Source organism: Cydia pomonella, chromosome 14 (genome assembly GCF_033807575.1).
Source record: "Cydia pomonella isolate Wapato2018A chromosome 14, ilCydPomo1, whole genome shotgun sequence".
NCBI classification, from domain to species: Eukaryota; Metazoa; Arthropoda; class Insecta; order Lepidoptera; family Tortricidae; genus Cydia; species Cydia pomonella.
In genome coordinates, this window is record NC_084716.1 from 11,174,647 (window position 1) to 11,183,649 (window position 9,003).

A 9,003-nucleotide genomic window follows, 5' to 3' on the forward strand; every position below is an offset into this window, starting at 1 on the left:
TTTAAATGGATTTATGTCATAAACATAAATGTCAATATTTTGGAAAAGGAAGTTTTTAATCGTAATAATGGCCAGTAGCTATATGGGAAATCAAAATTGACCGTTATTAAAGCGGCCGGACGTATTTAAGTCTCTAGTCTAAACCCAACCCCCGTTGGGTTTAGACTAGAGCAGTTAGTGGTTATACGGGCCAAAAAAATACCCGTGTTTCTATCAGTCTCACCGATGCTATCAATACTTTCGCTCGGTATTTCTACGAGTAGGTGGCATGTATATGCATGAAACTATCCCTATATTTAATGTAAAACGTCCCTAGATCGACCTAGTTGGGACCGTCTTTATAAAATTGTATGATTACTATGTACCTAATTAAATGAATTATTTAGAATCGTGTCCTTGTTTCGATTTTTTCTTCTTCCTTTTGTGTAAATTCTAACGTTTCGACTCATTTTCCCACATTCTGACGTTTGGTATCCAGCGCATCCACTATAAATTAAACATGTATCATTTTATAAATAATAATAATAATACACAATCACCTCTCTTTTTCCGTTGGGGTATAAGAAAAACACAAATGATGCAACATTTATAGCTTGTAAATATATTTATTTGCTTATTATGCCTGAAGAATGATATTATGAAATAGATAATTCTTACACAATACTGTGTAAAAAATGTACGCAAAAATCACATTATTAAAAAAAGCTTTAAATTCATATATGGCATTAAATATATATAACATAATATTTTTTGACAAAAATAAAAGATAAAACATAAAGGCCACGGCGTTTTACAAAAAAAAAGTTGTTTTATGAAATTTTAATTTACCTAGGATTGTATATCATGAAGCCTCGTGAACGTTAGCTGCCACTCCGATGGCGGATTGAACAGTAGCCACCCAAACACGAAAATAAAAGGTTAATTATGTTGATTACTGTAAGGTAAGGTAAGGTCGTCTTGATCTTCTTCTAATTGTAAAGATACGTCGTGGCCGGTGTCGATCTACTTTTTAGGCGTGGTAGCCTCCGCTGCCGGGCGCTTGCAGGCGCAACTGCAGCTTGAGTCGCATTTGCACGACGAGCCGCACTGGTTTGTGCTGCACTTGCAACCTGGAAAACGAGTAATATTGAACTGTGAAATTGTCGACAAGTAAACAATTAGTCTATGGTAATTTAGAGAGTAGTACATTGATAAAGAGTGCATACAATTAGAGCACCTACCCTCCTCCATACCACCCTTGTTAGGGTTCCGTAGCCAAATGGCAAAAAAACGGAACCCTTATAGATTCGTCATGTCTGTCTGTCTGTCTGTCCGTTTATGTCACAGCCACTAAACTTTGGGGGTTCCCTATACTTAGAACTGAAAGTCAAAAAATTTTTTTTCGTCAAACCCATACGTGTGGGGTATCTATGGATAGGTCTTTTAAAATGATATTGAGGTTTTTAATATCATTTTTTTCTAAACTGAATAGTTTGCCCGAGAGACACTTCCAAAGTGGTAAAATGTGTGCCCCCCCCCCCCCCCCCTGTAACTTCTAAAATAAGAGAATGATAAACCTAAAAAATATATGATGTACATTACCATGCAAAATTGCACTGAAAATTGGTTTGAACGAGATCTAGTAAGTCGTTTTTTTTAATACGTCATAAAATTAAAAAAAAAAAATTTTTCATCAAACCCATACGTGTGGGGTATCTATGGATAGGTCTTCAAAAATGATATTGAGATTTTTAATATCATTTTTTTCTAAACTGAATAGTTTGCGCGAGAGACACTTCCAAAGTGGTAAAATGTGTCCCCTCCTGTAACTTCTAAAATAACAGAATGATAAAATTAAAAAATATATATATGATATACATTACCATGCAAACTTCCACCGAAAATTGGTTTGAACGAGATCTACTAAGTAGTTTTTTTTTAATACGTCATAAATGGTACGGAACCCTTCATGGGCGAGTCCGACTCGCACTTGGCCGCTTTTTTTTATTAGTGGGGAAAATGCATTCCGCATACCACTCGGGTGTGGGGGGTGACCCGAGTGGTTATGTGGGACTCCCGTCTAGGCTAGGCTAATGAGGCCACGATAGCGGTAACGCTTGCGTACTCATCCGCGACCCCACCGGCAGCAGCCGCCCACGAGCGGCTCCTTCGCGAAAGCCCGAAGGCCCTTCACGCTAGGCTGGTTTGACGCGCCTTCCTCTTCGGCCTCGTTCTGCAGTGTAGCAGACGGCCCCGAGCCCGCCACAAGGAGGCCACGGGCACCAGAAAACTCCCTAGCGCCTGGCGACAGATGAGGTCCGTGGTTCTGCCGCAAACCACAACTCGGCTGCAGAGGACAGGGAGAACGGCACCCCGTAACACCGACACTCCTCTTCGTCTGCAGCCCCACCAACAACGCCGCTACAGCGCAACGGCCCCGCAGGGGATAGGGAGAGTGGCGCATCGTAATACTATCACGCCTCTTCCCCTGCGATGCCACCTCGGCCATCAAAGATAGGGAGAACGGCTAACCGCAACACCGACACTCCTCATCGACGGTCCATCTCCAACGCGTCACAAGCGGGCTTAACAAGCCCACTTGGAGCGTCCTCCTCGGGTCAGCCCACACCTCAAACAGGCCGGCCTTGGTTGCCTCTTCGCTTCACCGTGGGTGACCAAGCCACGGCTATTAGTAGCCCCTCCACCACGACAAGGTGGGCAACCCGCGGGGGGCCTCCATGCCCCCTACTGCGCCGCGTCTGAAAACTATCACGTTACTGCGGCTTATAGCTTCGCCACACAAAATTGGATTCAGTCAGCCTAAAAGACTCACGTTCAAAACACGTTCGGCAATTTAAAAAATCTCTGAAACTAGACCTCATCCAATTATCTGTAACGGATCCCTTTGTTTGGCATAATTATTGAAAGTCATAATGTAATGATGGTCATATTATCATTAGTCATAACTCTGAAACCGTTAACTTTTCAGGAATTTCCTTAGGTTATCCTAGATACTCGTATGTTAGGTTAGGTTAGATTTTTTTATGGCAATCCTGAAAAGTTATGCATTTCTGAGAAAAACCAAATTATGGCTAGCGAAAATGCGGACAAACAATACATTATGACTTAAAACTTTATGGGAAACAATAGAGACCCTATCTATAAACCTACAACATTATTATAACTTTTAAATCTGTGAATGAATAAATTACTAAAATCCTTCAAGTTTCTTCAGTCAAGTCATTGAATCTGTATGCATCATAGAGCATATTAGTCAATAGTAAAACGGCGTAATATGCGATAAGGCCGTGAAATCAAACATTTCAATCTAAACAACGCTGGTTCCAGAAACATGGAATTGTTTAACAAGCCATTGTAGAAACAATCTCGAGAATATGTGCAACACGCACTTGAATTACGAGTACAGAGTACCTACCTAGAAGATTACCTACCTGTTTATGATATCACTGCACCTTACTGTCGCCATCAGTCAGATATATCGGAGCGACCAAGGTTGTCAAAAATATTTGAACATTTAAAGTCTCGATAATAGAGGTTTCAGATATTTATAAACATCTTACCCGCTCAGCCCGCGACCCGCGTAGCTAACATGCCAATTGTTAACGCTCTGTAGCGAAAGAAACGTAACAGTCATTGTCTCACTAATATGGAGGAGTGATAGAGAGAGATGAATACGCTACGAAGCGTTAAAGATTGGTATATTGAATACGCTGGCAATATCTGATGGCAACTAACAACCTAGGTCACAAATTTCAAAGCTGTTATTGTTAAATAGTTTTTTGTTTTACAAGGTTGTTGTTTTTATTTAACCACTCGTGCTAATATTGATACCCGAGGAAGCGAAAGATTCCAAAATTGAACCACGAGTGTAGCGAGTTAAACAAATTTGCCATCGAGTAAAACAACATTTTTCACCAGAGGAAAATGCTAACTGTAAAACATCAAACAAAATCAAAACCCAATGAACGTTATTAAATATTTATCATTCAAAATCATCATTTAAAAGTCAATTCTACAAGCCAACTTAAGGAAACAACTCAAAATTTGCATCAGATTACTTTGGCACTCTTGTGGCTAAAATGTAACTTTCTCATCAGTTTTGAACAATCATGAGAGCTTTTATGAGCTGGTGTAGTGAAAAATTATTTGGATGGTTTGCCCAAGTACAGTCCGCTGCAGGCTGCAGAGGGCCTAATGTATAAGTAAGTCAAAATTGTTGTCGGTAGCACTAAAAGGGAAATCAGAAAAACTTACGAAACTCTATGCATAGAGTCATTAATGTTACCCAACGCAAATTTAAACTAGAAAATGCAAATAAAGAACAGTCTGATGTCAAATCTAAATTAGATAATTATAATCCTTTTTAATATGTTAAATTCAACATTGTACAAAAACAGGTACTCACTATCACCGCAACCTCCGCAAGGCATCGTTACAAATTCGAGTTTCGAAATTCAAAAATGGAATAAAAATTCAAAACCGTGTTCTCTGCACGAATGAGCGCACGATATTGCTTCAATGAATAACTATTCTAAACGTAAGTACGTTCATTTATCGGAGTTCCAACGCAGCTCGTTCGGATTAACGGTTTTCCAGATTATGTCTGATATTTTAGTGATAGCAATTCTTGGTTTTTATCAAGTGACAATTGTGTAGATCATCTTTATCTAGTGAATTGTTGCCATGGTGACTCAGTAAATATGGTTAGGTAAAGTTATTGAAGTTCAATAGAAAAGACAAATAATGTTAACAAGCCAATTTACCTTCAATTCTTGGTAATCTTACACTTTTTGTGGACCACCATTATTTTATCAACAGTTTATATACTTAAACCTTTTATTTATATCAATTACTAGTTAAAACATACCTATTTTTTTAAATAGAATAAGAATAAGAATAAGAGAAATCTTATTTATAAAAACATACCTATGTTAATTATTAATATTTCAATGATAATAATACTTTTAGGTTATACGTCAAATGCTAACAACATCTGTCATATTTGTCTTTCCATTGAACTCCACTTAATCACTAGCCTGCATTAGTGTGGTAGGTACTTATGTTATAAACCTATTCCATTATGGGACAATCCACTACGCATGCTAGTAGTAGGCAGAAGGCAGTAGGCACATTATCGCTGTTGTATCCAGTGACAGGACACAGAATAACTACACGAAGTTATATGAACCAAGACTCAGTAGAGTTCTAATGTCGATACTTAATCTCACACTAAATTATGAAATTGGGTAAAATTGATTATTTAATTCGGGCGCATGAAATGAACGCATTTAGCACAATGGTACGTCTCGGATTCTGTCTTCACAAAAAAACTTAATTAGGCGCCTATTTATTTTTAAAGTTCCTACTTCCTACGTCCTATATGACTGATTTGGTTATTATCAGCATTTGTTAATCAGCATATGCAACGTATTAGTGACTTATCAATTATATAACACATAAGACATAACCATCAAAAACAAAATTAGGTATGAGATCGCCAAGCGTTTACTTACTTACTGTTTTATTTACTACCAAGCCCACAACGGTTTACAATGTAATAAGTAATATCTTAATCTAAAAAAGTAGACATCCTATTTACTTCCACGAACAGTTACAGTTACCCTTATAAATGTACTTTCTTTGCAGGGAACTAGACCCATCATCATTAATACGAGTCCGAGTTCGATTCGAACCCACGACCTCCGTTTTGGAAGTCGGCGTGCCGACTGTTCGTACCTTATAAAAGTTATAAAAAACGATTTCTAAATATTACTCCGGACGGCGATTCGAACTATATAATCTTATTATGAATCGATTTCTTCAACCAGAAATATCCAACCAGAAAAAACCAAGAATATCACAGTTGACAGCTGGCAAATCATATCCAATCCCTTTCTTAACAAGATTATTTGTTTATTTGTTTATTAATTATAAATTTTTTAATTATCAATTTTAATAACTTCCGTGAGACACAGACATATTAAATATGTTAAAACGGGTCACTCACGTATTTTAAGTCGAAAACCCTCGACATGTTTCAATCCGTTCCGAGGAGTTCGTCAGGAGCTTGCGTTGACCGTACTTTTCGCAAAAAGTACGAAAAGTACGGGAGGCTATCGAATTAGTCGTCATCTGAATTTTAACCATGATTGTGGTTGGTCAGTGCCTCCGAGTTGGAAAACTGTGTTGGGTACTACGTCGGTGGACAGTGTGGAAGAACCATTAGCGAATAACGTAGAGAGTGTTGTGTGCAACCCATTATTTGACAATAATGCCGTAAATGAGGGTAGTTTCTCGCCTCCCCTGCCGCCACCAGCGGCGCCCGCGCCGAGTCATCGGGCGCGGAGGGCTGCGGCCCGCAGTCTGCGCCGGTCCGACAACGCAAGCTTCTGACGACACTCCTCGGAACGGAGTGAAACATTTCGAGCGTTTTCGACTTAAAATACGTGAGTGACCGGTTTTAACATACTTACAAGATTATAAAGTTCGAATCACCGTCCAGATAGTGGCTCATAGCAGTCATAGCGCTAAGCGGGTTATAGGTAGACAAAATGATTATGCAACTGCCAAAAAAAACATTGAGGACACCGGGGACCACAAGCTGGTTCGTTCTTCGCCCAACGGATCGGCATCTGCGCAAAGCGATCCAAAGGGGGAACGCAGCCAGCCTTATGGGAACCCTTCCGCAGGGGTCGAACCTGTTCACCCACTCTCCCCTATTTTTTTATACCACGCCGGTGGCAAACAAGCATACGGCCCGCCTGATGGTAAGCGGTCACCGCAGCCTATGGACGCCTGTATCTCCAGTAGGTTAAGGCTTTACTACTAAGCCTTACCTATTGGTATAAATAACCCTTATTTTGTTTGTACCTACATACATACGTACTTTTTCGAATAAAAAATTGGATCAGCATTAAGAGCCCATCAACGCGCTCACTAGCGCCACTGGAAAATAATTGAGATTATTTTAATTTTACGATAGATATTTTTTTTAAAAGGGGGCCGCTACGTTCTGTATTTTGTATTTAAGTACCTTCTGAATACATCAAACTAGTTTCTATGTTGCTGGATTCGTCGATTTATGAACTCGAAACAAAAACGGCCGTTTTAACTTTGGACGCCTAGATTCTGATGTATTCAAAAGGTACTTAAATAGTAAATACAGTACGTAGCGGCCCCCTTTTTTAAATATCTATCGTTAAATTTAAATAATCACAATTATTTAGCAGTGGCGCTAGTGAGCACGTTGATGGGCTCTTAAAAAGATATATCGTATAAGAATCCGAACGCACGGTAATTGAATAGAAAGGACTCTATTTAAGCATCCTTCTACCAAAAAACATTGTCTATAAGCGACTTCATGCATACATTACCCGTTTCGTACCATATTTTGCAAATATTGCCGTGAGTAAAAGGCAATGGATCAAATCCAATTGAATTTTGTTGTATCGAGTATAACTTACGTTAGTGCCGTGCTGCATTTTGCACTCGTTCTGTAATTGTATGCTTGTCTCTAAAACTTCGTAACTCTGTCCCTTTCTTTTTGAAATTTGACACATAATTAGTATGTAGCACGGTTGGTATTAGAATGTGCTTTCGGATAAGATACGGCTTTGTGAAATTAGGTGAGACTAATGTCCTTATTTTGACTCTTCAAGTGAAGTAGAAAGTCAAGTAAAGGACCCAACTATCTGAGAACGTTAAGATTATTAGTATTAAGTAATTGATATGCGCATATATGTCATTTGTTTGTCGGTCCGGAAACTCACAAAATACTGAGTCATTAAATAAATGCATAGTTTAGACACGATCTGAATTCGTAAGTTAAGATAAGAAATTAACTAATAAGCTTTTAATAACGGTCAGTTTAGTAAATAGGTCAAATATACTTGTATTATATTGAGTGGATTTTCAAATCTAGTAGGTCTGGAAGGTATATATGTTTCTTAGAGGTAAATGAAGCTTCTTTCAGTGGACCACGCATGTGCATACCGTGTTATACACAAAACATCAACACAAACGGCTCATATTAAGTTTTCTATGATATGGGAGGCAAACGAACAGAATCGCCTGATGATAAGCAATTACCAAAGGGGTTGTAAGTGCGTTGCCGGACTTTAAGATGGGACACAACTGCAATCAGAATACGCTTCGAAGGTTGAATATTCTGAAAAAAGTCTTAATTGTTTTTTTTTTTTAGTGGCAGATACTAAATTAAGCGGTTAGCACAATCTGATTAGGACCAACCTCGAAATCTCTGGAACAGTTATGAAATTTGGTATGTATATAAATTAAAGGCCCCTTTTTCAGTCCCACACCATTTGACATTTGTGGACCTCGAGGAATCGCAGCCACCTTGGAAAATGTGTACCATCCAAGAGAAATTCGCGTTTTACTCTAAATCTACATTCTTAATAAAAATATAGTATTAGGCAACATTAAAGTTTATTAAAATCTAAACAAAAAAGTCCTCGATATCAATCAATCAACCAATCAATATATTTTTTTTTATATATCTTTGCGGAAAAATACATCTTGTTATAGAAAATACTTGCTGAATCTAAGTTTAACGCTTATACACTTCCAGGGGACATTCTCTTAATAGGAATCTCGGAGGAATATGAATTCCTCTTATAACTATACATTTGTACGTGATCTACCCCAATATTAACATTTTACTCGACTGCGACTTGACCAGAAAGTAGGGTTATGGGTTTAGGTACTGATGATTCAGTACACCCTGTAGTTTTATTACAGAAAAATTAAACCAACCGCCTTGAGAGGACTCCGAATATTAAATCATATTTTTTTCTTCTAGCGCCTAAACTATTAAGCAGATTTCAATAAATTAGACATCAGTAGATCCATAATTAATACACGAGTGCTATGCAATACCAAGTCACTAAAATAAAGGAGAAAAAAATTTTAGGGCTAAATAATGTAATTGCAAAAACAGATTTTAAGTCTTAAATGGGGTTCAAACAATAGTGACAGTAATCAAAT